The sequence below is a fragment of the Delphinus delphis genome, chromosome 13 (genome assembly GCF_949987515.2).
Source record: "Delphinus delphis chromosome 13, mDelDel1.2, whole genome shotgun sequence".
Lineage (NCBI taxonomy): Eukaryota > Metazoa > Chordata > Mammalia > Artiodactyla > Delphinidae > Delphinus > Delphinus delphis.
The window spans coordinates 57,982,449-57,989,572 of record NC_082695.1 but is presented as its reverse complement, the minus strand read 5'-3'; the positions used below and the strand labels follow the sequence as shown (position 1 = coordinate 57,989,572).

General features: G+C 38.3%; 1 pseudogene; it reads right to left on the bottom strand.

Annotated features, from left to right (window-relative positions):
• The window catches only part of LOC132435753 (YEATS domain-containing protein 4-like), a 22,423-nt pseudogene extending 16,438 nt beyond the window's left edge, over positions 1 to 5,985 (bottom strand).
• Between the last annotated feature and the right edge of the window lie 1,139 nt (positions 5,986 to 7,124).

Below are 7,124 nucleotides of genomic sequence, written 5' to 3'. Positions count from 1 at the left end.
TCACTGACTCTTTAGCCAAGCTGTGTAAGGGTAAAACCTAAATATTAGTCAAGGATTTGTTATTTGCCATATCCATCTTCACAATTTTTAAGCAAACATGTGGGACATTTTCTGATAATTGTCCCAACAGTTCTAGTTGGCTGGCTCTGCACTTTTATTTTTGGGAGTGCTCATGAAGCTTTTTCTAACTAAAGCTCTAAGTGGATATTTTTCATTCTTAACTTGTCATAAAGTAGGCTTCACAGTTGTCTGATTTGAGATTACCAATACATCTGGCCTATCAGAACTTCCACAGGGTCTAGATGCCACATTGTTGCTAGCCCAATGTTGATTTATTTGCCACAGATGGGCTTCTCTCCATAACCTTCAATGGCACAGTCTCAATAGTGGGAATCAGTCAGCTTCTTTCTTGTCTTTGAACTGTGCATACAAGGGTTTATTTACGCCTGCCTTGCAAGCGTTATAGTTGTTATCCTGTTTGGATACTGGCCAATATTTTGGATTTCATGTGGATACAGCTTTGAATTTCCAATTATTATTTTAAAATTGCTGCATTCACCCTTATATTTACATAGTATTTTATGCATTTTAGTATGGCCTCAAAGGTATGGTGTCATTGTATCCTTAAAAATTATAATAAGAATATTATTAGAAACATCTTTAGCAGAGAGACAGACACATAGTTTCAGGAAGTTTCTGTATATCACAGGGTCATTAGAGCCGAGCTGGAGGTAAGTTCCTGGTCTTCTGCCACCCCACCAGTACTCTAGACTGGAGTATTGTGCTCTGTTGTCTTTATTAATGAACTACAAATCATTGAAACCAAGCACTAGAGATGAAACAGACTGGAATATTACATCTAAGAAAACTTGAGACAGTTCCTTTTCAAAATGTCACCCCCATCTCTCTCCATAAACATGCACACAAGCTTTTTTTAAAATGAGTGAAGTTATCAAACAACTTCAGAGCCTAAATTTTGGATCTAGAGTTTTGCACATGATTGGCCATTGAGCTAATTATAATTAGTACCATTTATAGAACATTACTCATACGTATGGAAGCTTTGAATGGAATAAGAAACAGTTCTTAGTTCTGGACAATTTACTCTTTTTGGAGATAAAACAGTTTCAAACACAAATGCAACCATGAAATAAAAATACTCTAACAAGGAAATAATATACTTTACAACTTATGTACATACATATTTGGAATTGGCCAGTTGCTCAGACCTCCAAACACTGCACATGCTCTCTCCTCTGTATTCATATTTCTTCCCTACCTAACTCAATTCCTACCGAATTCTTGTTCAGGCAAGCCTTTTCTGACCTCCTTGATTAGACCAGCAACTACCATCCCCCATCTTAAGTTGCTATATTTTCAACAGCCTCCTTTAACATAGCTTCTATTTTACATTTACTTGTGTAGTTAATTAATGACTTCTTTTGGCATTTGATTCTAAGTTCTCTCCTTTTTGTATGCTCTTGTAATACAATGACTTGCACAGTGTTGTACACAAAATATGTAATCAGTAAGTATTTTTTGAATTAATTTATGAATCTTCCCTGCCTAACTAAGATTTTATGGAAAGGCAAGTGGTCAAGAAGTACTGAATGTACTCCAAAGTTAGCTGTCAAATAAGGTTTGGTAACTTTGGCACTATTGACATTTTAGGCTAGATCGTTCTTTTCTGTGCTGTGTTGTGCATTATAGGATGTTTAGCATCATATCTGGCCTCTAGCCACTAGATGTCAATATCATTTCCTCCTGTTCCATACCCCCACCTCCAAGTCTTAACAACCATAAATGTCTCCAGACATTGCCAAATGTCCCCTGGGTGCAAAATCATCCCTGATTGACAATCATTGCTTTAAAGAAATAGTTACATTCTTAGTTCTCATATTTTCACAGCATGAATTGTCTATATCAAAGCTAACCTATTTACAGTCATATAAATCTACAGTGTACCATCCTTATGCCATTGTTTGAGGTAGTATTTTTATTGTTCCTTCTTTAAATTTCCTCATTCTACTTAATTTCCTCAAATATTATTCATACAATAGAGCCTGATTCTGATTCTCAGCAGTCAGATGAGGCTTTCTTTATTAGTCAGGGTCTTAGCAGGAAACAGAGAACATCTCAAATAAGGATAAAAGAAATATATACAGAAGTAGGCAGAGTGTAAGCAAGAAAAAAAGGGGGATAATGCAGTATCCCACAGTTGTTAAGATTCTAAGGCCTGACAGGATAGAGAAATGGAATTGTTAACAAAGCCTAGGAAGAAAGAGTCACCTTGATACGTTCTGTGACTTTCAGTAGAGGGTCCAAGGCAAACCAAGGTGACCTCTTAGGAAGGAAGTCAGAGAAATAAGCACTCTGATGTCACTCTTCTTCACATGAATCCTTTCCATAGTTCCCCATTGACTGAACCATACAGAAAATTATAGAATAAGAAAAACTATTAATATAGCACCTATGAGTCAAACTATTGGGGTAGAGATCAGAGTGGAGAAGGATAGAAAGTGAAGCTAGTAAAACAAAACGAAGTTAATTTAGCCCAATTTTTCTCTCTACCTTTGTAAACAAAGCAGAATGGCCCTGTTATTAATGTAAACATATAATTTACATTATCATTGTGAAATTAACTTCAATGGCAGACAATAGTTCTTCCTTAATTGGCTTTACTTGTGTTTTTAAAACAAATCCTTGTTTACCTGCTAGCTAGCACACAAATTACAGTGAATCTGAAGGTCTTTAAAATCAGGGACTGTGTTTTAATTGTAGCATATTCTCTTGGACATATTTGGTTATTAGAGACAAGTTTTTAAACTATTTATAATATTTTGTTATTGTTTAAATTAATTTTGATTTCCAGGTGGAAAGAGCAACAAGTACAAGGATCTCATGCTTGCTTTCTTCTTATCTTGAAACAGCTTCTTTAAGCAAAGTGTAGTTTCCTTCTTCTCACATCTTATTTATACATCAACCCCATGTAATTAGCCTACCACCTTCTTCATGGCATTGAATTTGGTTTGATATAACTCTATATCTGTAGAGAAGTTCTTTCATTTTTTTGTCACGACACTCTGCATTGCTTGATAATATTGACAACTCCTTTCACTAAACTTTATCTTTAATCAGTTTCTACAATGAATCTTTTATACTCTTCCTAATTCTCTGACCATTCCTTCTTTTCTATGTTGTCCTGTCTTCTCAATGAACCTTATAAGTGGAAATGTTCTCTAGATTCATTTCTCTTTTGCCACAAATAGTCTTCCTAGACAATATTGTATATTTTTATTTATTTAACTCCTACCTACATGCTCATAATTCTTCAATCTGTATTGCCAATCCATGGTCATGTGATGTTGCAGAGGCCCTCAAACTAAACTTTTTTCAAAATTAAGCTGACTGTCTCTCTTCTTTCCCAAAGTAACATTTTCTCCTGGTTTCTTTGTGTCAAATGAGAACAACGCTATCTACCTCAGAATCATCAAAAACCAAAGACCTCAGAATAATCTTCTAAACCAATACTCTAGCCAGTTTACCTTTCTAATTCTCCACAGATAGTCATTTATAAATCCATTGTAGTTTATCTTCTAAGTAGCTCTCAAATCTGTTTGCTATATCTCATCCTTCTTGTAATGTGCTATATAAGAAACCCTGGGCATCTTTGCATTACCTATTGTCAGAATCTCCTATCTTTTGTGTACCGTAAGTGAGAACTGGCTGAAATCTGTCCTGTGCTTCTATGGCCAGGAATTAGAAGTGGTTCTCAGAAGTCAACAGTACTAATAAGTTAGTCCAAAGCAGAAAGAAAATATCAAATAGCTCCAAGTTAGATCATAAAACAAGCCAGTAGCTAGAGAGACATAATGCAAAGTCAAAAGAGAAAAGAGCAAGTTGATAAAACAGAGAGCCAAGAGTCAAGAATAAGAGGGAGATATGTAAAATGAGAGGTAAATGATTAGTAGGATTAATATTAAAAATAGTTAACAGTGCATATAATTTTGGCACCCACTCACCAAAAATGTATTGGCCGTAGGCTTAGAGCAGTAAGAACAATATCCCCATAAGATTTTGGTGGGGGGCCCAAGGAAGGACAAATATGAGTGGAATAGCAAATGAAAAGCTCTTGTGGGGCTTAAGGTAGTGACTTTCCCCCCCCAATATGGAATTAATATAATTCAATTGTAATTTGCCTATGTCAGCCCTGGGAGAAACTGAAGGAAAAAATGGGTAAAATATCAATGGAGTGACTGCACCCACAGTGAACTCCCAGATCCCTGCATATGCTGTGCTTAATAAAAACTATATGGTGAGATGAACTATAACTTGCTAGTTAATGTCTGTTCCATACTAGTATCCTCTCCCATTTAGTCTCCATATTACCATTTGTGATCTTTTGGAATAGATATGTTAATCATGACACTATCACATGAACATTCCAGAGTTATCTAGCTTCTTGGTATGTGTACAAAACTCTTGATAATTTTGCTGTCAATAATCTCATGTGTGTAATCTTTCACTTTTTCTCAACTTGCACTTTACAGTTGGTTAACCCTACACAGCCTTGAATTCTATAAGCATACAAAGCTTTTTTTATTCTTTTGCTCCTTTTCTTATGCTATTCCTGCTTCCTGGAACAGCTCAAAAATGCCAACATGGAAAACTCCGACTTGTCCTTCAAGAAGCTAAAGTTTCATCTAATCCTAACAAGGCTTCTCTGACTCCTGGATACTTCATTCTTGAAAGAATTTATGTCCCCTCTTTTTCTTGAATAAAAATGCATAAATCAATGAATGAATTTATGCCCCATCATGCATTTTTCTGTAAAAATCTTCAGAATTTACCACTATGTTAAACTGCCTTATTTCCATGTTCTACATTTAAACATTCAGTTTCTGTTCAAGGTCAGAGTCATGATGATATATATTCATCTTAAAATCTCTAACAATGTGTATACTGTCTGTTGGGGAAAGAGAAAATTTTCTCTACCTTTATAGATTCTTCTGGCTACTCTGAGAATTAAATTGACATGAGACAGATTATTACGAGAAAATCGAACAAAAATTTAATAACGTGTACATGGGAGAGACCCAGAAAAACTGAGTAATTTGCCAAAATGGCTTAAGACTTCATCTTAAATACCATCTTCATCTAAAGACAAAAGAAGTTGAAGGTAGGGTTTGGGGACACAATATGTTAAGTAGGCAATTCACATAGAGATGAAAAAACAAATATTTGGTAAACAAATGTACGCTGGGCCATACAGAGACAGTGAGACACAGAGTGGACTCTGATTTCTAGGATCTGCTGAGTTTCCCCCACTACACCTAGATCATATTCTTTCCTGACAGGCCCTTTTTTTTAAACTAATTAGGCAGGTAATGGGAAAGTGAAAGGAAAGTTTCCAGAGTCTTCTGTTTATTAAAATAATCAGCCTAAATTCGCCCTCATATCAAAAACAATACATTTTTGGAGGAGGACCTTCAAGATGGTGGAAGAGTAAGACATGGAGATCACCTTCCTCCTCACAAATACATCAGAAATACACCTACATGTGGAAAAACTGCTACAGAACACCTACTGAATGCTGGCAGAAGACCTCAGACCTCTCAAAAGGCAAGAAACTCCCCACATACCTGAGTAGGGCAAAAGAAAAAAGAAAAAAAACAGAGACAAAAGAATACGGACAGGACCTGCGCCAATGGGAGGGAGCTGTGAAGGAGGAAAGGTTTCCACACACTAGGAAGGCCCTTCCTGGGCGGAGACGGTGGTGGAAGGGGGAAGCTTCAGAGCAAAAGAGGACAGCACAGCAACAGGGGTGCAGAGGGAAAAGCGGACAGATTTCCACACAGAGGACTGGTGTTGACAAGCACTCACCAGCCTGAGAGGTTGTCTGCTCACTGCCGGGACGGTTGGGGGCTGGGAGCTGAGGATCCGCCTTCGGTCGGATCCTGGGGAGAGGACTGGCATTGGCTGCATGAACACAGCCTGAAGGGACTAGTGTGCCACAGTTGGCCGGGAGGGAGTTCGGGAAATTCTGGAGCTGCCGAAGAGGAAAGGGACTTTTTTCCCTCTTTTTTTCCTGGTGCGCAAGGAGAGGGGATTAAGAGAGCCTCTTAAAAGAACTCTAGAGATGGGCGTGAGCCATGGCTATCAGCACGTACCCCAGAGAAGCGGATGAAATGCTAAGGCTGCAGCTGCAGCCACCAAGAAGTCTGTGTGCAAACACAGGTCACTATCCACACCTCTCCTCCTGGGAGCCTGTGCAGCCTGCCACTGCCAGGGTCCTGTGATCCAGGGACAACTTTCCCAGGAGAACGCATGGTGCACCTCAGGCTGGTGTAACATCACACTGGCCTCTGCTGTTGCAGGCTTGCCCCGCATCTATACCACTCCCTCCCCCCAGCCTGAGTGAGCCAGAGTCCCCCAATAAACTGCTCCTTTAACCCCACCCTGTCTGAGTGAAGAACAGACACCCTCAGGTGACCTACAGGCAGAGGCGGGGCCAAATTCAAAATTAATCCCTGGAAGCTGTGGGAACAAAGAAAAGAAAGGTGAAATTTCTCCCAGAAGCCTCAGGAGCAGTGGATTAAATCTCCACAATCAGCCTGATGAATCCTGCATCTGTGGAATACCTGAATAGACAATGAATCACCCCAAATTGACGAGGTGGACTTTGGAAGCAATGATATATTTTTTTTTCCCTTTTTCTCTTTTTGTGAGTGTGTGTGTGTATGCTTCTGTGTGTGATTTTGTCTGTATAGCTTTGCTTTTATCATTCATCCTAGGGTTCTGTCTGTCTGTTTTTGGGGTTTTTTTAATTACTTAAAATTTTTTTCTTAAAAAAATAGTTTTTATTTAATTATTTTATTTTACTTTACTTTACTTTATCTTCTTCTTCCATTTTTTTTTCTCCCTTTTATTCTGAGCCGTATGGAGAACAGGCTCTTGGTGCTCCAGCCAGGCATCAGGGCTGTGCCACTGTGATGGGAGAGCCAAGTTCAGAAGACTAGTCCACAAGAGACTCCCAGCTCCACATAATATCAAATAGCAAACATCACCCAGATATCTCAATCTCAATGCCAAAAACTAGCAAGACTCAATGAACAGCAAGCTAC